Here is a 27057-nt window from a genome sequence, read left to right as displayed (position 1 = left end):
AGCGCGAGACAGAGCGCGAGACAGAGCGCGAGACAGAGCGCGAGACAGAGCGCGAGACAGAGCGCGAGACAGAGCGCGAGACAGAGCGCGAGACAGAGCGCGAGACAGAGCGCGAGACAGAGCGCGAGACAGAGCGCGAGACAGAGCGCGAGACAGAGCGCGAGACAGAGCGCGAGACAGAGCGCGAGACAGAGCGCGAGACAGAGCGCGAGACAGAGCGCGAGACAGAGCGCGAGACAGAGCGCGAGACAGAGCGCGAGACAGAGCGCGAGACAGAGCGCGAGACAGAGCGCGAGACAGAGCGCGAGACAGAGCGCGAGACAGAGCGCGAGACAGAGCGCGAGACAGAGCGCGAGACAGAGCGCGAGACAGAGCGCGAGACAGAGCGCGAGACAGAGCGCGAGACAGAGCGCGAGACAGAGCGCGAGACAGAGCGCGAGACAGAGCGCGAGACAGAGCGCGAGACAGAGCGCGAGACAGAGCGCGAGACAGAGCGCGAGACAGAGCGCGAGACAGAGCGCGAGACAGAGCGCGAGACAGAGCGCGAGACAGAGCGCGAGACAGAGCGCGAGACAGAGCGCGAGACAGAGCGCGAGACAGAGCGCGAGACAGAGCGCGAGACAGAGCGCGAGACAGAGCGCGAGACAGAGCGCGAGACAGAGCGCGAGACAGAGCGCGAGACAGAGCGCGAGACAGAGCGCGAGACAGAGCGCGAGACAGAGCGCGAGACAGAGCGCGAGACAGAGCGCGAGACAGAGCGCGAGACAGAGCGCGAGACAGAGCGCGAGACAGAGCGCGAGACAGAGCGCGAGACAGAGCGCGAGACAGAGCGCGAGACAGAGCGCGAGACAGAGCGCGAGACAGAGCGCGAGACAGAGCGCGAGACAGAGCGCGAGACAGAGCGCGAGACAGAGCGCGAGACAGAGCGCGAGACAGAGCGCGAGACAGAGCGCGAGACAGAGCGCGAGACAGAGCGCGAGACAGAGCGCGAGACAGAGCGCGAGACAGAGCGCGAGACAGAGCGCGAGACAGAGCGCGAGACAGAGCGCGAGACAGAGCGCGAGACAGAGCGCGAGACAGAGCGCGAGACAGAGCGCGAGACAGAGCGCGAGACAGAGCGCGAGACAGAGCGCGAGACAGAGCGCGAGACAGAGCGCGAGACAGAGCGCGAGACAGAGCGCGAGACAGAGCGCGAGACAGAGCGCGAGACAGAGCGCGAGACAGAGCGCGAGACAGAGCGCGAGACAGAGCGCGAGACAGAGCGCGAGACAGAGCGCGAGACAGAGCGCGAGACAGAGCGCGAGACAGAGCGCGAGACAGAGCGCGAGACAGAGCGCGAGACAGAGCGCGAGACAGAGCGCGAGACAGAGCGCGAGACAGAGCGCGAGACAGAGCGCGAGACAGAGCGCGAGACAGAGCGCGAGACAGAGCGCGAGACAGAGCGCGAGACAGAGCGCGAGACAGAGCGCGAGACAGAGCGCGAGACAGAGCGCGAGACAGAGCGCGAGACAGAGCGCGAGACAGAGCGCGAGACAGAGCGCGAGACAGAGCGCGAGACAGAGCGCGAGACAGAGCGCGAGACAGAGCGCGAGACAGAGCGCGAGACAGAGCGCGAGACAGAGCGCGAGACAGAGCGCGAGACAGAGCGCGAGACAGAGCGCGAGACAGAGCGCGAGACAGAGCGCGAGACAGAGCGCGAGACAGAGCGCGAGACAGAGCGCGAGACAGAGCGCGAGACAGAGCGCGAGACAGAGCGCGAGACAGAGCGCGAGACAGAGCGCGAGACAGAGCGCGAGACAGAGCGCGAGACAGAGCGCGAGACAGAGCGCGAGACAGAGCGCGAGACAGAGCGCGAGACAGAGCGCGAGACAGAGCGCGAGACAGAGCGCGAGACAGAGCGCGAGACAGAGCGCGAGACAGAGCGCGAGACAGAGCGCGAGACAGAGCGCGAGACAGAGCGCGAGACAGAGCGCGAGACAGAGCGCGAGACAGAGCGCGAGACAGAGCGCGAGACAGAGCGCGAGACAGAGCGCGAGACAGAGCGCGAGACAGAGCGCGAGACAGAGCGCGAGACAGAGCGCGAGACAGAGCGCGAGACAGAGCGCGAGACAGAGCGCGAGACAGAGCGCGAGACAGAGCGCGAGACAGAGCGCGAGACAGAGCGCGAGACAGAGCGCGAGACAGAGCGCGAGACAGAGCGCGAGACAGAGCGCGAGACAGAGCGCGAGACAGAGCGCGAGACAGAGCGCGAGACAGAGCGCGAGACAGAGCGCGAGACAGAGCGCGAGACAGAGCGCGAGACAGAGCGCGAGACAGAGCGCGAGACAGAGCGCGAGACAGAGCGCGAGACAGAGCGCGAGACAGAGCGCGAGACAGAGCGCGAGACAGAGCGCGAGACAGAGCGCGAGACAGAGCGCGAGACAGAGCGCGAGACAGAGCGCGAGACAGAGCGCGAGACAGAGCGCGAGACAGAGCGCGAGACAGAGCGCGAGACAGAGCGCGAGACAGAGCGCGAGACAGAGCGCGAGACAGAGCGCGAGACAGAGCGCGAGACAGAGCGCGAGACAGAGCGCGAGACAGAGCGCGAGACAGAGCGCGAGACAGAGCGCGAGACAGAGCGCGAGACAGAGCGCGAGACAGAGCGCGAGACAGAGCGCGAGACAGAGCGCGAGACAGAGCGCGAGACAGAGCGCGAGACAGAGCGCGAGACAGAGCGCGAGACAGAGCGCGAGACAGAGCGCGAGACAGAGCGCGAGACAGAGCGCGAGACAGAGCGCGAGACAGAGCGCGAGACAGAGCGCGAGACAGAGCGCGAGACAGAGCGCGAGACAGAGCGCGAGACAGAGCGCGAGACAGAGCGCGAGACAGAGCGCGAGACAGAGCGCGAGACAGAGCGCGAGACAGAGCGCGAGACAGAGCGCGAGACAGAGCGCGAGACAGAGCGCGAGACAGAGCGCGAGACAGAGCGCGAGACAGAGCGCGAGACAGAGCGCGAGACAGAGCGCGAGACAGAGCGCGAGACAGAGCGCGAGACAGAGCGCGAGACAGAGCGCGAGACAGAGCGCGAGACAGAGCGCGAGACAGAGCGCGAGACAGAGCGCGAGACAGAGCGCGAGACAGAGCGCGAGACAGAGCGCGAGACAGAGCGCGAGACAGAGCGCGAGACAGAGCGCGAGACAGAGCGCGAGACAGAGCGCGAGACAGAGCGCGAGACAGAGCGCGAGACAGAGCGCGAGACAGAGCGCGAGACAGAGCGCGAGACAGAGCGCGAGACAGAGCGCGAGACAGAGCGCGAGACAGAGCGCGAGACAGAGCGCGAGACAGAGCGCGAGACAGAGCGCGAGACAGAGCGCGAGACAGAGCGCGAGACAGAGCGCGAGACAGAGCGCGAGACAGAGCGCGAGACAGAGCGCGAGACAGAGCGCGAGACAGAGCGCGAGACAGAGCGCGAGACAGAGCGCGAGACAGAGCGCGAGACAGAGCGCGAGACAGAGCGCGAGACAGAGCGCGAGACAGAGCGCGAGACAGAGCGCGAGACAGAGCGCGAGACAGAGCGCGAGACAGAGCGCGAGACAGAGCGCGAGACAGAGCGCGAGACAGAGCGCGAGACAGAGCGCGAGACAGAGCGCGAGACAGAGCGCGAGACAGAGCGCGAGACAGAGCGCGAGACAGAGCGCGAGACAGAGCGCGAGACAGAGCGCGAGACAGAGCGCGAGACAGAGCGCGAGACAGAGCGCGAGACAGAGCGCGAGACAGAGCGCGAGACAGAGCGCGAGACAGAGCGCGAGACAGAGCGCGAGACAGAGCGCGAGACAGAGCGCGAGACAGAGCGCGAGACAGAGCGCGAGACAGAGCGCGAGACAGAGCGCGAGACAGAGCGCGAGACAGAGCGCGAGACAGAGCGCGAGACAGAGCGCGAGACAGAGCGCGAGACAGAGCGCGAGACAGAGCGCGAGACAGAGCGCGAGACAGAGCGCGAGACAGAGCGCGAGACAGAGCGCGAGACAGAGCGCGAGACAGAGCGCGAGACAGAGCGCGAGACAGAGCGCGAGACAGAGCGCGAGACAGAGCGCGAGACAGAGCGCGAGACAGAGCGCGAGACAGAGCGCGAGACAGAGCGCGAGACAGAGCGCGAGACAGAGCGCGAGACAGAGCGCGAGACAGAGCGCGAGACAGAGCGCGAGACAGAGCGCGAGACAGAGCGCGAGACAGAGCGCGAGACAGAGCGCGAGACAGAGCGCGAGACAGAGCGCGAGACAGAGCGCGAGACAGAGCGCGAGACAGAGCGCGAGACAGAGCGCGAGACAGAGCGCGAGACAGAGCGCGAGACAGAGCGCGAGACAGAGCGCGAGACAGAGCGCGAGACAGAGCGCGAGACAGAGCGCGAGACAGAGCGCGAGACAGAGCGCGAGACAGAGCGCGAGACAGAGCGCGAGACAGAGCGCGAGACAGAGCGCGAGACAGAGCGCGAGACAGAGCGCGAGACAGAGCGCGAGACAGAGCGCGAGACAGAGCGCGAGACAGAGCGCGAGACAGAGCGCGAGACAGAGCGCGAGACAGAGCGCGAGACAGAGCGCGAGACAGAGCGCGAGACAGAGCGCGAGACAGAGCGCGAGACAGAGCGCGAGACAGAGCGCGAGACAGAGCGCGAGACAGAGCGCGAGACAGAGCGCGAGACAGAGCGCGAGACAGAGCGCGAGACAGAGCGCGAGACAGAGCGCGAGACAGAGCGCGAGACAGAGCGCGAGACAGAGCGCGAGACAGAGCGCGAGACAGAGCGCGAGACAGAGCGCGAGACAGAGCGCGAGACAGAGCGCGAGACAGAGCGCGAGACAGAGCGCGAGACAGAGCGCGAGACAGAGCGCGAGACAGAGCGCGAGACAGAGCGCGAGACAGAGCGCGAGACAGAGCGCGAGACAGAGCGCGAGACAGAGCGCGAGACAGAGCGCGAGACAGAGCGCGAGACAGAGCGCGAGACAGAGCGCGAGACAGAGCGCGAGACAGAGCGCGAGACAGAGCGCGAGACAGAGCGCGAGACAGAGCGCGAGACAGAGCGCGAGACAGAGCGCGAGACAGAGCGCGAGACAGAGCGCGAGACAGAGCGCGAGACAGAGCGCGAGACAGAGCGCGAGACAGAGCGCGAGACAGAGCGCGAGACAGAGCGCGAGACAGAGCGCGAGACAGAGCGCGAGACAGAGCGCGAGACAGAGCGCGAGACAGAGCGCGAGACAGAGCGCGAGACAGAGCGCGAGACAGAGCGCGAGACAGAGCGCGAGACAGAGCGCGAGACAGAGCGCGAGACAGAGCGCGAGACAGAGCGCGAGACAGAGCGCGAGACAGAGCGCGAGACAGAGCGCGAGACAGAGCGCGAGACAGAGCGCGAGACAGAGCGCGAGACAGAGCGCGAGACAGAGCGCGAGACAGAGCGCGAGACAGAGCGCGAGACAGAGCGCGAGACAGAGCGCGAGACAGAGCGCGAGACAGAGCGCGAGACAGAGCGCGAGACAGAGCGCGAGACAGAGCGCGAGACAGAGCGCGAGACAGAGCGCGAGACAGAGCGCGAGACAGAGCGCGAGACAGAGCGCGAGACAGAGCGCGAGACAGAGCGCGAGACAGAGCGCGAGACAGAGCGCGAGACAGAGCGCGAGACAGAGCGCGAGACAGAGCGCGAGACAGAGCGCGAGACAGAGCGCGAGACAGAGCGCGAGACAGAGCGCGAGACAGAGCGCGAGACAGAGCGCGAGACAGAGCGCGAGACAGAGCGCGAGACAGAGCGCGAGACAGAGCGCGAGACAGAGCGCGAGACAGAGCGCGAGACAGAGCGCGAGACAGAGCGCGAGACAGAGCGCGAGACAGAGCGCGAGACAGAGCGCGAGACAGAGCGCGAGACAGAGCGCGAGACAGAGCGCGAGACAGAGCGCGAGACAGAGCGCGAGACAGAGCGCGAGACAGAGCGCGAGACAGAGCGCGAGACAGAGCGCGAGACAGAGCGCGAGACAGAGCGCGAGACAGAGCGCGAGACAGAGCGCGAGACAGAGCGCGAGACAGAGCGCGAGACAGAGCGCGAGACAGAGCGCGAGACAGAGCGCGAGACAGAGCGCGAGACAGAGCGCGAGACAGAGCGCGAGACAGAGCGCGAGACAGAGCGCGAGACAGAGCGCGAGACAGAGCGCGAGACAGAGCGCGAGACAGAGCGCGAGACAGAGCGCGAGACAGAGCGCGAGACAGAGCGCGAGACAGAGCGCGAGACAGAGCGCGAGACAGAGCGCGAGACAGAGCGCGAGACAGAGCGCGAGACAGAGCGCGAGACAGAGCGCGAGACAGAGCGCGAGACAGAGCGCGAGACAGAGCGCGAGACAGAGCGCGAGACAGAGCGCGAGACAGAGCGCGAGACAGAGCGCGAGACAGAGCGCGAGACAGAGCGCGAGACAGAGCGCGAGACAGAGCGCGAGACAGAGCGCGAGACAGAGCGCGAGACAGAGCGCGAGACAGAGCGCGAGACAGAGCGCGAGACAGAGCGCGAGACAGAGCGCGAGACAGAGCGCGAGACAGAGCGCGAGACAGAGCGCGAGACAGAGCGCGAGACAGAGCGCGAGACAGAGCGCGAGACAGAGCGCGAGACAGAGCGCGAGACAGAGCGCGAGACAGAGCGCGAGACAGAGCGCGAGACAGAGCGCGAGACAGAGCGCGAGACAGAGCGCGAGACAGAGCGCGAGACAGAGCGCGAGACAGAGCGCGAGACAGAGCGCGAGACAGAGCGCGAGACAGAGCGCGAGACAGAGCGCGAGACAGAGCGCGAGACAGAGCGCGAGACAGAGCGCGAGACAGAGCGCGAGACAGAGCGCGAGACAGAGCGCGAGACAGAGCGCGAGACAGAGCGCGAGACAGAGCGCGAGACAGAGCGCGAGACAGAGCGCGAGACAGAGCGCGAGACAGAGCGCGAGACAGAGCGCGAGACAGAGCGCGAGACAGAGCGCGAGACAGAGCGCGAGACAGAGCGCGAGACAGAGCGCGAGACAGAGCGCGAGACAGAGCGCGAGACAGAGCGCGAGACAGAGCGCGAGACAGAGCGCGAGACAGAGCGCGAGACAGAGCGCGAGACAGAGCGCGAGACAGAGCGCGAGACAGAGCGCGAGACAGAGCGCGAGACAGAGCGCGAGACAGAGCGCGAGACAGAGCGCGAGACAGAGCGCGAGACAGAGCGCGAGACAGAGCGCGAGACAGAGCGCGAGACAGAGCGCGAGACAGAGCGCGAGACAGAGCGCGAGACAGAGCGCGAGACAGAGCGCGAGACAGAGCGCGAGACAGAGCGCGAGACAGAGCGCGAGACAGAGCGCGAGACAGAGCGCGAGACAGAGCGCGAGACAGAGCGCGAGACAGAGCGCGAGACAGAGCGCGAGACAGAGCGCGAGACAGAGCGCGAGACAGAGCGCGAGACAGAGCGCGAGACAGAGCGCGAGACAGAGCGCGAGACAGAGCGCGAGACAGAGCGCGAGACAGAGCGCGAGACAGAGCGCGAGACAGAGCGCGAGACAGAGCGCGAGACAGAGCGCGAGACAGAGCGCGAGACAGAGCGCGAGACAGAGCGCGAGACAGAGCGCGAGACAGAGCGCGAGACAGAGCGCGAGACAGAGCGCGAGACAGAGCGCGAGACAGAGCGCGAGACAGAGCGCGAGACAGAGCGCGAGACAGAGCGCGAGACAGAGCGCGAGACAGAGCGCGAGACAGAGCGCGAGACAGAGCGCGAGACAGAGCGCGAGACAGAGCGCGAGACAGAGCGCGAGACAGAGCGCGAGACAGAGCGCGAGACAGAGCGCGAGACAGAGCGCGAGACAGAGCGCGAGACAGAGCGCGAGACAGAGCGCGAGACAGAGCGCGAGACAGAGCGCGAGACAGAGCGCGAGACAGAGCGCGAGACAGAGCGCGAGACAGAGCGCGAGACAGAGCGCGAGACAGAGCGCGAGACAGAGCGCGAGACAGAGCGCGAGACAGAGCGCGAGACAGAGCGCGAGACAGAGCGCGAGACAGAGCGCGAGACAGAGCGCGAGACAGAGCGCGAGACAGAGCGCGAGACAGAGCGCGAGACAGAGCGCGAGACAGAGCGCGAGACAGAGCGCGAGACAGAGCGCGAGACAGAGCGCGAGACAGAGCGCGAGACAGAGCGCGAGACAGAGCGCGAGACAGAGCGCGAGACAGAGCGCGAGACAGAGCGCGAGACAGAGCGCGAGACAGAGCGCGAGACAGAGCGCGAGACAGAGCGCGAGACAGAGCGCGAGACAGAGCGCGAGACAGAGCGCGAGACAGAGCGCGAGACAGAGCGCGAGACAGAGCGCGAGACAGAGCGCGAGACAGAGCGCGAGACAGAGCGCGAGACAGAGCGCGAGACAGAGCGCGAGACAGAGCGCGAGACAGAGCGCGAGACAGAGCGCGAGACAGAGCGCGAGACAGAGCGCGAGACAGAGCGCGAGACAGAGCGCGAGACAGAGCGCGAGACAGAGCGCGAGACAGAGCGCGAGACAGAGCGCGAGACAGAGCGCGAGACAGAGCGCGAGACAGAGCGCGAGACAGAGCGCGAGACAGAGCGCGAGACAGAGCGCGAGACAGAGCGCGAGACAGAGCGCGAGACAGAGCGCGAGACAGAGCGCGAGACAGAGCGCGAGACAGAGCGCGAGACAGAGCGCGAGACAGAGCGCGAGACAGAGCGCGAGACAGAGCGCGAGACAGAGCGCGAGACAGAGCGCGAGACAGAGCGCGAGACAGAGCGCGAGACAGAGCGCGAGACAGAGCGCGAGACAGAGCGCGAGACAGAGCGCGAGACAGAGCGCGAGACAGAGCGCGAGACAGAGCGCGAGACAGAGCGCGAGACAGAGCGCGAGACAGAGCGCGAGACAGAGCGCGAGACAGAGCGCGAGACAGAGCGCGAGACAGAGCGCGAGACAGAGCGCGAGACAGAGCGCGAGACAGAGCGCGAGACAGAGCGCGAGACAGAGCGCGAGACAGAGCGCGAGACAGAGCGCGAGACAGAGCGCGAGACAGAGCGCGAGACAGAGCGCGAGACAGAGCGCGAGACAGAGCGCGAGACAGAGCGCGAGACAGAGCGCGAGACAGAGCGCGAGACAGAGCGCGAGACAGAGCGCGAGACAGAGCGCGAGACAGAGCGCGAGACAGAGCGCGAGACAGAGCGCGAGACAGAGCGCGAGACAGAGCGCGAGACAGAGCGCGAGACAGAGCGCCCACAATATCCTGTTTGGGTTCTTGGACTGGCTTCTCCCAACCCCCTTTTTACAAGGCAGAGTGGTACCCTAACAGAACAGCCAAACAGAAGTTCAATGGAGGGGGGCAGGGGTTATTCTTCGGAGACACCTCCCTGTAGGCAAAAAGCAAGCATAGTAAGAGGGCATCCCATCTCCTTTTGAGTTTCAGGGAGCCCCATGATCATGCCCTTTAATGTCTTGTTGAACCTTTCAACAGGACCATTGGTTTGTGGGCGATAGGGTGTAGTAAACTTGTACCGCACTCCACACTCCTTCCACATGTGTTTGAGGTATGCAGACATGAAGTTTGATCCTCTGACACTGCGTCCTAAGGAAACCCTACCCTGGTGAATACACCAATGAGGGCCTTGGCTACTGCAGGAGCTATAGTAGTCCTAAGAGGAATTGCTTTGGGGTAACAGTGTTTACACCTACCATTTCAAAAAGAGAACACCGACCACTGGTAGTGGAATTAAGGGGGCCTTTGGATATGCACCGGTTTTGTCCAATGGCTTAACAGGTGACACTGACATCTCCATTTTCCTGTGCAACAGCTTGCTGCCTCAGGCATTCAAGAGTTGGACAGGTCTGCTGTCCAAGGCACAGCTGTTCCCTAGTGGGTCCCCTTGGACCTAAGAGGTCAAACTGGTACGGGTCAAGTTCCTTAAGTCCTCTCCCTGAGGAGAGCGGTCCTGAATCTCTTGCTGTTCAGAAGTTGGTTTTGCAGTCTTCTTAGCTTCTCTTGCAAGGTCGGGCCACTCTTTCAGGCTTCAACATTTGTTTCACACTCTGTGCTCTAGTCTTGACACAATCTCAGGGATGTCCAGCTTTGCTGCATGGGTTTTCAATTCTACATCAGCCCAAGCGGAGGTCTCCAGGTTGTTTCCAAGCAGACAGGCAGCTGGAAGTTTTGGAGAGACAATTACCTGTTTCAGGACAGTAAACACCACAGGCTAAAGTTACCATAGCCATGGTATGGTTAGTAGTAACACTGTCAGTGTTGGTGACTAGATAGGATTTTCCTGTCAGGTATTGCTCTGGGGAAACAAGTGTGTCTCACCACAGGGACACTGGCGCCTGTATCCCTCAGGGATTCTATCCTAGTCCCATGTATCCAGGGGTATTGTAAATACTTCTCAAGTTGGAAGGCCACACAGTTAAAGTGGCAAACTCAACTTCACTCAGTGACTAGAACTGCTTTAGTGTGAATCCCGATTTGCTCTGGGCACAGTTGATCCCATATGGAGATTGGCTACACCAGTACTAACTGGAGGAGGACTAGGGATCTTGTTAGGACAAGTAGCATCTCCAGTTAAGTGTTCCAACTTCTTACAGTTGAAACACCAGGTCTTCTGGGGATCACAGTTCTTCCCTTTGTAACTACCATTAGCCTGGGTAGAGTTTTGGTACCCCACCCCCCTGAGCAATTTTTGGGGCCCTTTAGAAGACTGTCTTTTTGTCTTTGGGATTCTCACTCCCCCCCCACCCCCCCTTTCCCCTGGGGAGGTTTGGTTATCCCTTTTTTTGGTCCATCCCAGTGGCAATTTGTTACCATAGACTTGACCCAGTTGTCTGCATTCTTTCACAATTCTTGGTGAGAAATTAGACCTAGGTCTACCAGATGTTAATGCAATTACTCAAAATATGTTCATTCATAAAAAGATTGTGAAGCCCATTGAAATTATGCACATTATTTCCAGTCACCCATCCACCTAGTGTCTTAAATGGAGTAGTCTACGAAGGCCATGCAGAATTTGTTTTGGGTCGTGAGCCCTCGCCGCCCCCCCCCCGCGCCTCCACCTGTTCTCCCTAGGAAGTAAGGGGGGTTGGAAGTTATCCTCACCCCCCCCTCCATCCTCTTCCCCATCTGAGAGGTCTTCACTGAAGACTGAGAAGTTTAGTATCAAACTTCTCAGCACATTAAACTCGCACTGATGCCAATGTAGGATTTAATGTACAAAACGCCAGATGGCATCTTAGAGATGCCCCCTGAAACCTAACCTACAATCCACAGCTGGTCAGCTGCCACACAGCAGACATGTTGCTGGACCCCTGGGTAGGAGAGCCCCCGCTCTCCTGGGCCTGCAACAATGCACATCCTGGGCGAGGTGCTAGGTCTCCTCCCCCAGGATGGAGGGGGGAATCTTCAAAGGTATGCCGCCTCTGAGCTTCCCCAGGCCACTTGCTGTACCCAGCAAACTGGCCCCCACCGGTTTTCACCCCCACTCTGGCAGGAAGACTGGCCGGAAACCCCAAATAAGTTAAGGAGATGTGCCAGCCTGCCAACCCCACCCCTCAGGTGGCAGAGGAGAGGTGAAGCACATCTGCGGGCACTCGCAAACTTGAAGATGGGAGGCCCTGCCCAATCAGGACTAGGCTACTGCCCCCCCCCCTCCCACAAGAGTGGCAGGATACCCATTGGTCACTGCCCTTTACCTAACTGTAATGCCCCTAAATCTAGTATTTAGGGGCACCCTGAACCTTCCTTCCTCAGAAACCTGATTCCGAAAAACTAAGAGCAAGAAGGAAGAAGACCTGCCGTGCAGCTGCTAAGAAGAGGAAAACACCAACTGCTTTGGCCCCAGCCCTACCGGCCTGTCGACCCTCTAACCTGCTCCTGCTACATCCCGGCACCCCTTGTGGCCAGCAACCTCACAAACTCCGGAGGACCTGGCTACCTCTTGGCTCTAAGCACCTGGGACTCCCATGAGCAGAGGCTCTGCTCAAAACCAGCTTCTAACCCCTGGCATCAGCCCGGAACCGCGAACCCTGCACATTCTGCACCGGCCAAGCCTGGTCTGTGCCGGAGTGAACAAAGACCCCGAGGACGTCCCCCCGGCGACTGATCCCGAATCCGGCACCCAAGGACTCACCTTGATGCTCCTGACTACGCATGCAGCCTCAGAACCAGGTAGACACCCCCCCCCCCCCCACCGCGATCAACCAAGGGTAAGTTTTCCCGGCACCAAAATGCACCCCTGCAGCCCCCTGTGCCCAACTCCTGGGTACCTACCTATCCTCCAACTACCCCACTTACCTCTCGTTGCAGCCTTTGTTCAACCAGGAGCTTTCCCATTGAAATCCATCGAGCGCCCGAAGGCTCAAAAGCACCCTGCACCCAGCCGCCCAAGTGGCCCTGGCAGTGTAACCTCTGCACCTATCAACTTCCCCATTTGCCCTGAGCAAGTGACCAGGAGCCCAGCTCCCACAGCCGCATGGCCTACTAGTCAGCAGCCACCAACAAAGGCCCCCCCCCTGCCTCCCATAGGAGAACATTGGGCCTAACTCACTCTGCACCCGGCTGCCCCTGTGCCGCTGAGGGTGTAACAACTGTACCTACCTGACCCTGGGAGACCCCCCCGAGTCTGTGCCCAGAACCTTAACTCTGCCAGTCGAGTACTTACCCAAAAGCCGATAACCCAATTTTCCTCCATAGGGTAACATTGACTGGTTTCTTCTGAAATTTCTTCTAAGTGTGGAGTTTCCAAAACGTAAAATATTCACCTAAAATCAGAGTAACGAAAAAAAATGAATACTCACCTGTTATTAGGAGAGATCCCAGTGCTGGATCTTGGTACCCAGCACGGACCCTGAAAAATATTCACAACCGTATTTACCATTAACCCAATTTTCTTCCATAGGAAATCATTGACTTTCTGTGAAATTTCTTTTAAGTGTCGATTTTTGCAAACTACAAATATTCTTTAAAAATCGTACCAACTGTGAAAACGTAATTACTTAGCTGTTTTAGATAGAGGTCCCAGTACTGAGTCTAGGAGCCCAGTACTGGATTACAAAAGTAACAAGAACATACTATACCTGCAACTTGAATTTTCTCCCATAGGGAATCATTGACTGTTTTTCTATGAAATTTCTTCTGTCAACTTAAAATAGCAAAATATTGCCTAAAAATCACAACAGTAACTAAGTTGACTTTTATCACTTGTTTCTAAGAACTGTCCCAGGACTAAATCTAGGAACCAGTCCTGGAGTTACAAAAGTAATCCTGAAAGTAATCTATTGCAAAATAACTTAAAACTTCCTATGATCTCAATGTATTGTGTTTGAAATTGTGTTGCCTATTGCAACAACCTGTAACCAGTATTTACAAAAGTCAATTGCATATTGCAAATGTATTTACCTAAAGCAACTCATTCTGAGAAAGTATATTTTAATACCTATTGTTGGTTCTAAAATAAAACAAACATTTTTTTATATAAACCATTGGCCTAGAGTTCAGTTCTTGAGTGTGTGAGACCATTTGCTGACTGTGTACAACAAATGCTTTACACTGTCCTCCGATACTGCCTTACTGCTCGACCAAGCTACCACTTTAGAGAGTAAGGTTGTATCTAACTTTAGCCTCTGTGGACTCTGTACACACTGTACCTATTTGGGAACTGTATGTACAGAGCCACTTTCTCAGAGACATTCTACAACAAGTTTCTAACCCTATTATACCCCTAACTATAGTGAGTTTTTATTTCTATAAAAATTCGAAAGGGACTTGACCAAGGCCCTAACAAGACTCAGTAATTTGGAAAAAATTGTCAATTACAAAAATAAGAATTCTAAAGACAACTAAAGAGTTCTGTTGTGTAATCAGGCGTTGACCAAGTAGGTTCAACAAATGCAAAGTTGTACATCCCACCGCTGATCCATCAATGTAGGAAGCTGGCTCTGTTTATACTATACCAAAGTAAGTTAGTGTGCACAGAGTCCAGTGGAACCCCAAAGGTAGGCAGAGGTAAACGTAGATAAGGATAAATTACTTACCCATAATCCTAGTCCTCTTCCATGGATATCCTCAAAGTCATAAGCAATTAAATATTCACACCCGTGCGGAGCCCAGAAATTATATATACATCTCTATCTATCCAGGGGCATGGCAACTATCAAATAAACCGCCAGCTATTCTACAATCGAGAGTGCGCTCTTTATTTTCACTATACAGTGATAATCTGCTCAGATTCACCGGCGTGGCTCTGCCGGCTAAGAAACGAACCACCCCGAGATTGTGAGCGCCAGCGTCTACCAGTGGGCTAATCTGACACACACACACACACACACACACACACACGTTTCCATAGGAAACCGCAACATTCTATTTTGAATAACTTTGGCGCCGGTCGAAGAATCCTCGCGAAATTTTCAAAACTAATGGGGCGCTACGCTCTGCTCCTACCCTGAAAGTCTCGGGGTGATTCGTCAAGTGGGGGACAAGAAAAAAGGGGGGTCCCAAAACGCATTTTTCCCATGCATTTTTCCATAGGACCTTTAGACACAGCTACAGCCCGAACGGCTGAACAGAGTTACTTGAAATTTGGCAGAGAGGTAGTCTACAGGTCAAGGAAGTGCCTTTTGCAGGTCTGGTGTAAATCTGTTCAGTATTTCCTGAGAAAATAGCATTTAAAAGCATATCAATATATACACACACACACACATATATACACACACACACACCCACACACACATATACCCACACACACACATATATATACCCACACACACATACCCACACACACACATATACCCACCCACACACACACATATACCCACACACATACCCCCACACACACACACATATACCCACACACACACATATACCCACACACATATACCCACACACCCACACACACCTATCATTTTTAAAACAACCAATACAGCCTCTCAGAAAAACGAACACATAATAGGCTATGCAATGCTGTGAGACCTTGTCTTTGCACATATGCAAACAAACCAGGAAGACCAAAAGACACAAACTGTGTTTTAATGGACAGCAGAAAAGTAGACCTGCAAAAAAACAGGCAGGCATTGTTAGCCCATAGGCTGCATTGGAACTACAACAGCATAGAAACTGAAAGTAAATGTAGAACCTCAAAACCGGAACCGTGCCTTTAAGGCAGCCATGATCCCTGGCTTCCTATTAAGCCTCAGGGGTGACCGTTCGGTCAGTTCTTTACTGAGACCCGGAGGTCAGGGCACAAAGAGGACATATTTGTGAATCATTTGCCCGAGGAGGTAGGAGGGTTGCTTAGGACTTTGATGAGGATACCCCTGGAAGAGTACTAGGATTACAGGTAAGTAACTTATCCTCCTCTTTCAGGGGATCCTCATCAATAGTCATAAGCACTTAAATCAAGTAGCAAGCCCATCTCCTCATCCTGCAGGCAAATGAATACCATAAATAACAGTAACAAAGAATCAATTCAAATGACTTTAGCATTGAATTAGATTCCTTAAGGAGGCTTGGCCTACTTGAGTATCTGCTCTGGAGTCAGAGTAGAGACAATAGTTTCTCGTCAAAGTATGTACCGATTTCCAAGTGGCTGCTTAGCAGATCGCAGCCATCGATACTTTGTACAGAAAAGACACTATCCATCTTGAAATGGAAAGTTGAGAGGCGGGAAACCTGTTCTAATGGAACCATAGTTTAAAAACAACTGATCAGACTTCCTAATGGTCTGAGACTTATCTAAGTAGAATTTCAGAACTCTTAAGGTCTATGGAATGGAGAGCCCTTTCAGCTAGTGTAGATGGATTGGGAAAGAAAGAAGATAGTGAAATACTTTGACATGAAAGTCAGGCACCACCTTCGGAAGAAAGGAGGGGTGGGTTCTTAAAAGCACTCGTGGTGAAGTGCGAGTTATTTACCTTCAGTAATGATGTATCTGGCAGAGCAGATTCTAGCCGCAGATTCCTTCACGTAGAATTATCCCCAGGCTTGAGACTGGATCCGGAAAACTTTTTTGCCCAGCATCCCCGCACGCCGCGGGGACGACCTCACAAGACTATGCCCAGGCATCGTCCGCGTAGTCAACGAGGTCACATAAGTCCCACCTCGGGGCACCTAAGTCAGTTTTCTTTAGAGAACTTTTCTGCGCCACAACGTGGAGCCAGCACACAAAACTGTGAGAGTACAGGAACAGTGTGCGAAAGAGCAGAAAAAGGAATGGTGAGAAACACCATAAACAGCAGCACACTGCACTGCAGTACCCAAAAGCATGGAAAGTAAGAACAGAGCAGAAACCCTACCAGTAACAAGACAGCACCCCCCAGAGACCCGGGACATATGCAAAATGTCACGATAACTTGCAACAGGACTACAACCCCAACCAAAGGCAAGGAAGGGGAACCAGTCGGGACACAGGGAATGACAAAACTCCATGACACCCCCATCACAGAGTGTGACAACCCCCATCAGGAACAAGGGCAGAGGCACAGCCAAAAGACCAACCTGAAGGATCGCAAAGCGCCAGAAGGATCGCAAAGCGCCAGAAGTACCAACAAACCTATCCTCCCATGTGACAACGGGGAGAAAAAAGGGACAGCCTGACAGAAAGAGGTAAAGAATGTACTCCTAGAAGACACAGCCACCCACAGGGAAGCGAGTGCAAAAGACCAAATCACAAGCCCTCGCAGAACGGGGAGGAAGAGCGGGCCGTGAAGGAATCTGTAGCTAGAATAGTCTCTACCAGATACTTACCTTCGGTAACAATGTAACTCGTACATGTGACAGAGCGGTGGTGGTGGGCGAAGCCCCGCCAAGAACCTCTGGATGGCTGAGTCCGCAGGGGCATGGAACAAAAGAGCACCATCGAAGGGGAGGTCCACCAGCCATTCTCGAACTTTCTCCGTGAACACTGTCACGAAGCCAGGCATGGTGACTAAGGGCAACCGAAGAAGCTATGGCACGACCCAGCACCTACGAGATGTCCAGAGCGGAGCGAAGGATAAACACCGCTAGTTCCCTCAAATCCACACAGGCACCCTCCTGAGAAGCAGCAGACATAAGGGACTCTAGAGTACCAAAAGCAAGAAGTGGCCCTAGCCAAAACAGTGTGTTAAGGGCCCGCAGAGCCGCACTGGTCGAGGCAAACACATTGCGTCCCCAGGAGTCCAGCCAGCGGGCCTCCTGTGACAAGGGAGACAACAGCAGCAGCAAAGCAGGAAAGGCAGACTGCAAAAAGGGGGCCTCTGGTCGAAGGGTGAAGAGAAAGGCACGCCGGATGGTGGCGATGCAGAAGGTGCTGGGGCACCGGATCCCCCGTGGCGGGACATCTCCAAGAGAGAAGAGTGGAGTGAACCCTCAAAGGGAAGCAACAGTTCCCTACCACCAGAGCCCTGATGGAGAACCTCCAGAAGATGATCTGTGGGAAAATGGGTAACTTGATCACCCATGCGCAAAATTCTCACAGCCGTGGAAACCGCGCGGGCGAAAGCCGCACCCGCTTCCATAGGGCCCCGCGGAAGGGAAATCAGCTCCTAGTTAGGTGACGGCTGCAAGCTAAGACAGCCATCCCCCAAGCCAACCGGAGGAAGGAGGGGTCAAGGCCGGAAGGAAGAGGGACCGAGGAATGGGGGACCTGCAGATCCTCCGGCGAAGACCGCGGTCGTGGAGACGGCAAGGAGCCACATTTAGACTACGTCGGGGAAAAAGGCACGGCACGACACGGCGGCCTGTCACCAGCAACCGCCAAACCTCTGGAGAAGGAGACGTCCGAAGAAGTCAACGACCAGACGCTGACCCGGCGCAGAAGAGTCCGCAACCTGAGGCAGGACACAGTCGTCGACCGGCGCCGGGACGACCTCCAACACAGCACACGGAACAGGAGACCGGAACTGGGCCAGAGCCGGGGTGGCGAAGGGCGCCGACCTGACCTCAGATGAAGCAGCCGCCTGCGTGGAGGGACGAGAAGGGCCCGGGGAGGGACGAGTAGACACCCGCCGGCCGCGACAGGGCAAGATGGGCCCTCCGCCGACCCCTGTGTCGCAACCAGGGCCAGCAGCCGCCGGCACTGTAGCGGAGTCACCTCTGCCTTGGACAAGGCTGCCGCTGTCCTGAGGACCAAGAGGGGTTTGGGGGTGCGACCCAAGCCCCGGTGACCTCCCGTGACACCACAGGGACTCCTGCAGGAGTTTGCAGCAAAGCAGAGGCGCTGTGGTCCGAAGGAGGGACCCCCGAAGGGCCGCACACCCCAATGGCACCACATCCTCCGAGCCTGGATCTGAACCAGTAGCCGCCGGAGACACCGCGGAGGGCCCTGCACACTGCAAGGGATCTGCTGATGTCCCAGGAGGAGGAGAAGCCAGCAAGTCCTGCAAAGCCATCGCATATGTCTCCATCTGGGCTCTGGTCGCCCCCACGCAGGGAAACTGCAGATAAGGGGATGGCACCTGGGGCTGCACCACCTGCGGAGAGCCCACGCCCCCGACAGGGCGGAACATGATCCTCGGGGACAACTATGACACTTACCAAGAGGTAAGCGGCGCTCTTGCGACCTGGGAGAAGATCGAAGTCGGCGAGGGAAGCAGCGGGTCCGAGAACCCTTCGCAGGGGCCGGGCGAGAGGACGCTGCCGACGGACACAAGCCGAAAGAAGTTTCATGCAGCGCTCCCGCCGGGATTCCGGCTTTATCTGCTGGCACGCCTCACAATCAGTGGAGTCGTGGTGCTCCCCCAAACACCACATACAGATGGGGTGAGGATCCGTCACCGACATGAGGCGGCCACACGACGTGCAAGTTTTAAAGCCCGAAGGCATTCGCACACTCTTCCCACACACGCAGCAACAGCATGAGGGAAATGCCTAAACAGGCCAAGAGCACAAACCGGATCTAAAAGGAACTCCTTAACCACCTGGAGCCTTTCTGTAAGCCGTAATGGCAGCCAGGTGTACCTTAATGCAAGTAAACTTTAGACCTGACTTGGCTAAATGCAGGAGATAGGGCAAAATTACCTCCTCTTGCACCCTGGTAGGTTGGAAACCATTACATATACACCACAAATAAAACAATTTACATTTGAAAGAATAAGAATGTCTTGTGGAAGGTTTTCTGGACTCCCACAAAATGTTCATGCAGTCCTGAGGAAGGTTTAGGTGGCAGTGCTGGAGGACCTCAGGAGCCATACTGCTAAGTTCAACAATGAAGGTTGGGATGATGGATCCTCCCGTTCATCTTGGCCAGCAGGTCCGGTCTGCACAGAAGCCTCCTGTGTAGACACTCAGATGCAGAAGGCCTCGGTACCACCACTGCCATGGCCAGTCTGGTGCTATTAGAACCATTCTCATCCTGGAGCGTGTGAGTTTGATTATGACCTTTGGGATAAGGGGAAGAGGCGGAAAAGCGTGCACAAAGGTTCCTGACCAGTCGATCAAACGGGCATTCACCATCTATCCAGGTCGGTAAAACCTTGACGCGAATGAGTGGCATTTTTAGTTTGACTCGTCCGCAAAGAGACCGATGGTTGGACGACACCATTGTTTAAAAATGTCCGCCACCACTTAGTCATGTAGAACCCAGTCTACCGCGTAAGAATTTTGCTCCTCTGGCAGATGGACTGCTGTGATTGAGAGCTGCCTGGCCAGGAGCCAATGCCAGATCACCTGAACCTCCAGGAACAGTGGACGAGAGAGAGTTCCCCTGCTGGTTTAGATAGTACATGGAGGTCTTGTCCGTCTGTATTAATATGCCCTTGGACTGTCTGGAAGGGTAGAACACCTTGGGGGCTAGATGCGCTGCCAGTAGCTCCAGCATGTTTATGCGATATGCTTGTTCCTTACTTGACCACCTGCCCAGAGTCTGTAGAAGACCCATGTGTGCTCCCCAACCCTGAAGTGAGGAGTCTGATCAAAGATTGCGTCTGAGGTTGGTGGAAAGACACTCTTACCAGGAGATTTTTTCGATAAGGCCACCATGGGATGGATGATCCCGCAGCATGGGGAAGTAGTATCCGGTCTTCCCATCATGCCAACGTCTGATCCAATTTGTCCTCAAATTCCTGCTGTAGAAGTCTCATCCTTAGTCTGGCGTTGGGGACTAGAAAAATGCAAAATGCCATGGAGTACGAATGCGCAGCTAGAGATGCTCCATCAGCTGCCACATCGATCATTTGATTTGCAAAAAGGGCTCCCTCCTAGAGAATCTCTCCAAATATCCTGGCGGTACAATTTGGGCAGTTTTTAGGTCTCGTCTGACCCAGCGCTGGTCTGGCGAGACTTATTGAGAGGGCTCCAAAAAGTGCTACCAGGCCAGCCTAGAATTACAGTGCGTGGGCGCGGGCGCCGCGCTTGCCGTGATTACTTTCACTTTCGCTGCCACACGGCCGCTTTGATGTTTGATCGCGATCACTTTCACGGCCCGCTTGGCATAGCCAATAGGTCTCGCTTTTGGGACCTTTTAAGTATTTAGTTATGCAACTGTTGCATGGCAAAACACTTATAAGGTCCCAATGGCGAGACCTATTGGCTATGCCAATGCTTGTTCTTTGAAGCGCTCTAGTGAATCCCACAAAGCCCTTTCATAACGTCCCAGAAGGGCGGAAGCACTAGACGCTTTCAAAGATGCAGCTGCAGAGCTGCAGGCTTTCCTACCCCGTGAATCCTGAGCTTTGCTCTCCTTGTCTGGAGGGACCACTGAGGAAGAGACTACTAAATGGGTCTTCTTTGCAGAAGCAATAATCACTGAATCGGGGGGGGTGGGGATCGGGGGGGGTGGGGGGGTGGGTGGGTGGAATGTCCATGACTGGTTGCAAGAGGCCAGGAACCAATGGCAGCGGAGGCCGCGATACAGACCTCTGATGCAGTCTCAAAGATGAGACGTAGACGTCTGTGGTGCGGACATCTCGATGTTCAACTTTTGTGCCCCTCTTGCAAACACATCATGAAACGTGTTAATTTCGTCCACAGGTGACATTCTGAAGGGTGGACTGCCCGTTAATGTGGGTGAGTAATCCCTTTGGAGGTATGAGTAGGAGGACAACCAAGAAGGTGATCTTCGCCTCTTGTGACTGCCATGTGAGGTGGATTTCAAACCTGATGGAGAAGTCCCTTTGGTGACCCCTGGATGGAGTAATAGGTCGACAGTCCACTGCCTGCACCAGACGAGCCAGAGGAGATCTATGGAGAGGACTTGAATAATCCAAAGGCTGTTGTACCTGTAGCAGATGCCCAGTTCAGCCAGTGATGTCCTGGGAGGAGCGACCGGGGAGGAAGATGAAAAGAAGGAAATCTGTGCTATTCACCTAGTCGTGTAGGAGGAACAGTCATCTGTGGAGTGTTTTTTTGCACTCGCCGTTCTGGAGATGGAGGTGAGAAGCTTCTCTATGTCTAGATAACCTGTGGAGATCCTGCCCCAGACACTGACACCCTTTGATGCAGAATGGTGCCTCACCGAGGTAGAGTGATGTGTCAACATGGATTGCTGCGAGTTTTGACGTCGAGCAGATATGCCCCACTAAGACCGGTGAGCCCCCCCGACGGAGATCTTGGCCTTGACGTCCGTCGTGCAGCCTCCTTCTGTTTCAATGTCGACCAATGCCCTGTAGACGGAGACTTGTGCTTCGACATCGGGAGAGGAGTAGCCAACGCAGTACAAAACCTAGACCTCGTACGAGGAGATGGTGATTAGGAGAGAGTCTTCACCATCTCGTGGGCTGCAATAGAAGAGTCTGCCTCAACGCCGAACCCCTTCGACATTGTAGATAATCTGGGCCTAGACGTTTAGCGCCGTCTCGTGGGCCTCAGAGGAGTCTGCTTCTATGTCGAACCCCTTCGACGCGGTAGATGATCTAGGCCTAAATGTTGACAGCCACCTGATTGACAACAACGGAGGACTACGCCTCGATATCGAACGCCGTGACGACAGAGCGGTGTCTCAACGTTGGGCGAAGAACCCGCACCAACTGAGAATGACAATCGAGGACTGTCGCCAGGTTGACAGTGGCAGAGGATGCGATGTTGAACTTGACATACCTCTGTGTTTGGAAGTCTTCAAAGACGACCGATGTTCTCTCAACGGTGATGCTGCGGACGCCGAAGGGGTTGTCGTTTGTCACCGGTGGAAGCATTGGACGAGCCAGACGCCGAAGAAAAACAGACTAGGACTTTGCTTCTGGAAGTGGACCTGGGCCTTTTCTTCGATATAACAGGAGACCTGCCTCTAGAGGTAGAAGTTGTCTTTCTCAGAGAGACCATAAAGACTATTCCTCCCTCTCCTTGAGAGCGAGTCTTGACAAATTTTGGCAGTGTTGGCAGGTCTCAGGAACATGAGAATCCGGAAGGCAGAGAATACAAACCTAGTGAGAATCTGTTTTAGCTTTCTTTGCCACAGGAAGGGCAAGGATGAAACCGAGAAGGCATCTGAGAAGGAAAATAATGCCAAACTGCCAGAAAAAACTTAATAGCCTACTCCAACAGGTATTAAAATGTCAAATTAAATGAAGTTTAGGGGGAAAACATTTATTTTTTCCTGACAAAAAAGTCAAATAAATCTGTGGAGCTGATTAACCAGGGTCCTGACTGAAGGAGCCGGAAAGGACTGACCCAACTGTCACACCTGAGGCATGATGGGAAGCTAGGGGTCATGGCTGACTTAACCCCTTGGGTGCGGGTTTATTTCCCGCGCTGTGCGGGAGAAATAAATGGTGGGCGGGTTTACGATGGCTCCCGGCCGCTGTGCGCACACGCCCACCGTGAAGCACGCCGGCCGGGAGCCGTTGTGCGCATACAAAGGGTTAAAGGCATGGTGCCAGTTTTGATTTTCTGCATTTGCTTTCAGTTTCGATGCGGTTGATGTTCCATTGCAGCATATGGGCTAACAATGCCTGCCTGTTTCTTTGCAGGACTACTTTTCTGCTGTCCATTAAAAGCAGTTTAAGTGTCTTTTGGTTCTCCTGGCTTGTTTGTGTATGTGCAAAGACAAGGTCTCAGCATTGCTTAGCATATTATGGGTTGGTTTTTCTGGGAGGCTGCATTGATGGTTTTAAAAATGTTATACATGGGTGGGAATATTCAAGTGCTTATGATTATTGATGAGGATCCCCTAGAAGAGAAAATCTTACTCTCTATTTGTGGTAGTGTGTATGAGCAGTAAAGCTTTATTAGAGGGTAGTGTTAAGCATTTATTGTAGACAGGCAAAAAATGATATCGCACACTTAAAGACTGAACTCATACCAATTTGTTTGTATAAAAAGTTTCATTTAGTTGCATTTTAGTTTCTAGAACCAAGCCAGGTTTGTTACAGGCAAGTGTAATAATACTTTGCAAGAATAATGCAGTTAAATACAGTTTGAATGCAGTTGAATGCAATTGGACTGGTTACAGGTACGTTACTTGTTCATAAACCAGTTGGGATAACTTTTCAGTTACTACTCTATGTACGTTACTTTTCAGATTAAGTTTTAGGTTACTTTTTCTACTCAGTTTTATATGCCTAGATATCACACTGGGATATTTCCTTGAGAAAAGTTAAGTAAATCAGTTTTTGTACATATTAAATTTAAGGTATTCATACAAACCAACTCTAAACGTAAAACAACTTTCACAAGAAAGCAGTCAATGCAGTCATATGGGAGAAAACATTGTTATTGGTTTAACGGAAAGTACTCTGGTTTGGGAGTTGGTTTTCTGGGGTTAGAACCAGGATTCCCCCAGGGTCAAGGATGCACTCAAATCACCCTCTGTGGCACTAGAACGGCCGGGTGAAGAGTGCTGAGGACTAATGTTATCCAATGGGGGGGGGGGGGGGGGGGGGGTAGAGGGCATCTGGGTGTAGGGTGCTGTTTTGGCGTTGGGTGCCCTGTTTCCAATGGGAATTCTCTGGTTGCAACAAACACTGCAGGCTCCGGTATGAAGATCTTCTGAAGGCTACCACCAGTTGGACAGGTAATTTGGGATGTCTTGGGATGCTGGGACAGTGTCTTTTGGGCAGCCCAAGGCTGTGGGACGTCGGGTGTCAGGTCACGGTCAGGGGGGCTGCAGGAGTCGGTTGGAGACTTGAGGTAGGTCAGGGATCACCAGATCCCAGGTCAGGATGTTGCAGACTTGGAGATTTGACCTGAGCCAGAGTCTGTGGGTGAGCAAATCCTGTGCTCACCTGAGACAGTCTGGTTTGAGAAGGCAGAGCCATCCCCCTCCCTGTTTTTAGGGGCTGCAGGAGACACAGGGATTTTGCTGGAGCAGGTCAGGACAGGCTGGAAGGACTGGGGCCAAGTCAGTTGGTGTCCACCTCTTTCAGCACAGCTTCTTCAGTCCTCTCTACTTGTCGGAGGCAATGATCATGGTTGCCCCTAAATACTATGTTTAGGGATGTTACAGGTAGGGACCAATGTGTCCCTTCCATGGGGTGGGTACACCACCTATTATGTCACCCTCCAGTGGGAGAGGGCATAAACCTCATTCTGGTTGTGCTTCACCTCACCTCCCTAACCTGAGAGAGGGTTGGCAAATGTGGGCACACCTCTCCTCCTAACTTGGTTTTCCCACCAATTCTCCCGCCCAAAGAGGGGGTCAGAACCAGTCGGGCCAGTTGCTGGGAGCGGCAAATAGCTGGGGTAGCTCACAAAAGCAGGAAGCTTTGAAACTTCCCTCCGTGGACCCTGCACATTTTGGGGGAGGAGGCTTGGCACCTCAACAAAAGGTTGTGCTTTGTTTCAGGACCCCGAGAGCTACAGGCTCTCGACCCAAGGGACCAAAAACATGTCTGGCTGTGGCAGCTGGCAAGCAGCCACTAAGCCAGGACACTAGAGTAGGGTAGTTTTTCAGCGGGCATCTCTAAGAAGCTCTGAGTGCAGGTTTCCTTAAATGCCACACTGACATTATTGCAGGTTTAATGTCCTGAGAAGTACGATACCAAACTTCCCAGTTTTCAGTAAAGGCCCTCATGGTGCTGTGGAGTACGTAATGATAAACTCCCAGACCATAGGGTACAGGGTTCATGCACCTGTACCCTCACCACTGGTATAGTGCACCCAGCTAGAGGGGTGGTTTACCTATGCCAGGGCAGTGGATTGCAGGCATGGCACACAGTGATGTGTGCTATGTCAACTGTTTACTTTGCTCTGTGGGTGTGTGGGGTGTGTGGGGTGTGTGGGGTGTAAGTAAAGGTACAGGGTCTCTAAGGGATGCACAATAAGTGCTGCTGCTCTTAGAGGCCTTCTCTAGTCACAGCGCCTATGGTACCTTTTACAAGGAAGTTACATGTGGCCAGAGAGTTGCCAATTGGGTTTTGCAACAGTACAGTTTAGCGAAAGAACATGGGCCCTGGGTACCTGGTTTGCAGGAACCCAGGCACTGTCTTGAATTTCTAGAATGAGGAATTGCCAATAGGATCAGACAGTGCTGTTAGCTGCTACTCTGGTCCCATTGGTAATACCTCATGCCAAGTCTCCTAGGCCGTGCCGCTACTCTTATCCTGTCGGTAATCCTTATTTTAATTCCTCTAGACCATGCTGCAGCTATGTCTATTCATACATCCACTACACAGGTAAAAGGCATTGGTCTATTCAAAGCCAATAGCTCTAACTCTCAAAAATGCAAGACCTATTGTACTGAAGAGGCTTGTTCAAAGTGTCTTTGGTCACAGATATGGTTCACTATTGCTGAACAGTACTGGGTTAGCCATATCAAGTCTATTTACGAGACAGATATACCCCCTTGCGTGGATGTTGATGATCCCGTTAATTTTGATTGTGAGGTGTCGCTTCACTAAGGTAGGGGAAGCGGTGGAAGCCATTCTGGCTCTTCCCTTAAATAAAGACCTTGGACCAGAGGGAATCCTAGGGATCTCTTCAAGGCCTGTGTGGAACTATGAGGCCTCTAGGTTAAGCAATATTCCAAAGTTGTAAATTGTTGCCAATTTTCCTCTCTTGGAAATAGTCGGTAATTGTGTCACCATTCACAAAAGGGAGTCGTACCGAACCAGCTCATTATGAGCCCATTTCTTTATTAGCTGCCGAAGTCAACATCAAAAGGCGGGACAATTTAGCAGAATCTTAATCTTTACCTCCTGGTTGCCAAACCTACATTAGCAAAGAAAGTAAATCCATCTCACCTTCATGGATCTCAGCATAGACTGACTGCCGATAGGACAAGGTTATGGGCTGTGCTGGCGGCAATGGGAGTAGATCAGATGTGTGACCTGCATACTGGTTTGGAGGCCTCTAAGATTTGGCACCAACGGTGAATGCACCTCATATATCCAGCTGGAAGGAGGAGTCTTCCAGGGCTGTATTTTAGCTCCTCTACTTCTTATTCTATATATTTATCAACTAGATTCCTTTTTAGTGGCTCAGTGTAAGGATGTATCATGGCTAGGGAATAGGATGGTGCCAGCCTTGTATGCGGACGATACCATCCTCATAGCTCACATGGCTAATGCCCTGCAGGGTCTGATGGATGGTGTTATCAATTTTATGGACAGCTTGGGCCTAAAAAAAAATCTAAAACATTATGATTCTAGGTAAAAACAAAACTCGAAACTAAAGCCCATTTAATTAAGGGTATCCCAATTGGTCATACAGATGCGTTTACCTATGTAGGAATTAAGATAGACTATAAATTAAATTGGGACCTCCTGTTTAGAACCCATATGCAATACTTAAGCAGGGTAGCAAATAGTATCAATGCCTTTGCAATGCGGCTTTGTCGCCCCAAGTTCAATCAATGATTAATCTCTACAAAGCCAAATGCAACCCCCAACATTTGCATTTGGTTCGGAGATCTGGGGATACAAGTCAAGTCATATCCAAGTGGCTGAAAACAAATCCTTTCATAGAATTAAGGTTACCACAGATAGTTAAGTTCAAAATAAATGTTCCCTTTATAGAAACCCTATCAAGTGTATCCTCCCTTCACTTGTACACACACTCACACTTCACACAATTACTGCTCCACTACGGATGTTTAAGGCACATATGTACAAATTTAATATGTATTAAAAAAATTACAACAAAAACATAATAGTATACACTTTTTTTAAAAACGCGAACACTTAGACACAATAAATCACAATGGAACGCAGT

General features: G+C 55.0%; 1 protein-coding gene across 4 annotated transcripts in view; it reads right to left on the bottom strand.

The window, feature by feature from the left end:
* KCTD5 (potassium channel tetramerization domain containing 5) overlaps positions 1–27057 on the bottom strand; it is a 370201-nt gene that overhangs the window by 253524 nt on the left and 89620 nt on the right. The gene's annotated exons all lie outside the window — the stretch shown is intronic.

Source organism: Triturus cristatus, chromosome 10 (genome assembly GCF_964204655.1).
Source record: "Triturus cristatus chromosome 10, aTriCri1.1, whole genome shotgun sequence".
NCBI classification, from domain to species: domain Eukaryota; kingdom Metazoa; phylum Chordata; class Amphibia; order Caudata; family Salamandridae; genus Triturus; species Triturus cristatus.
The sequence above is the reverse complement of the archived record's forward strand: the minus strand, read 5'-3'. Positions and strand labels throughout refer to the sequence as shown.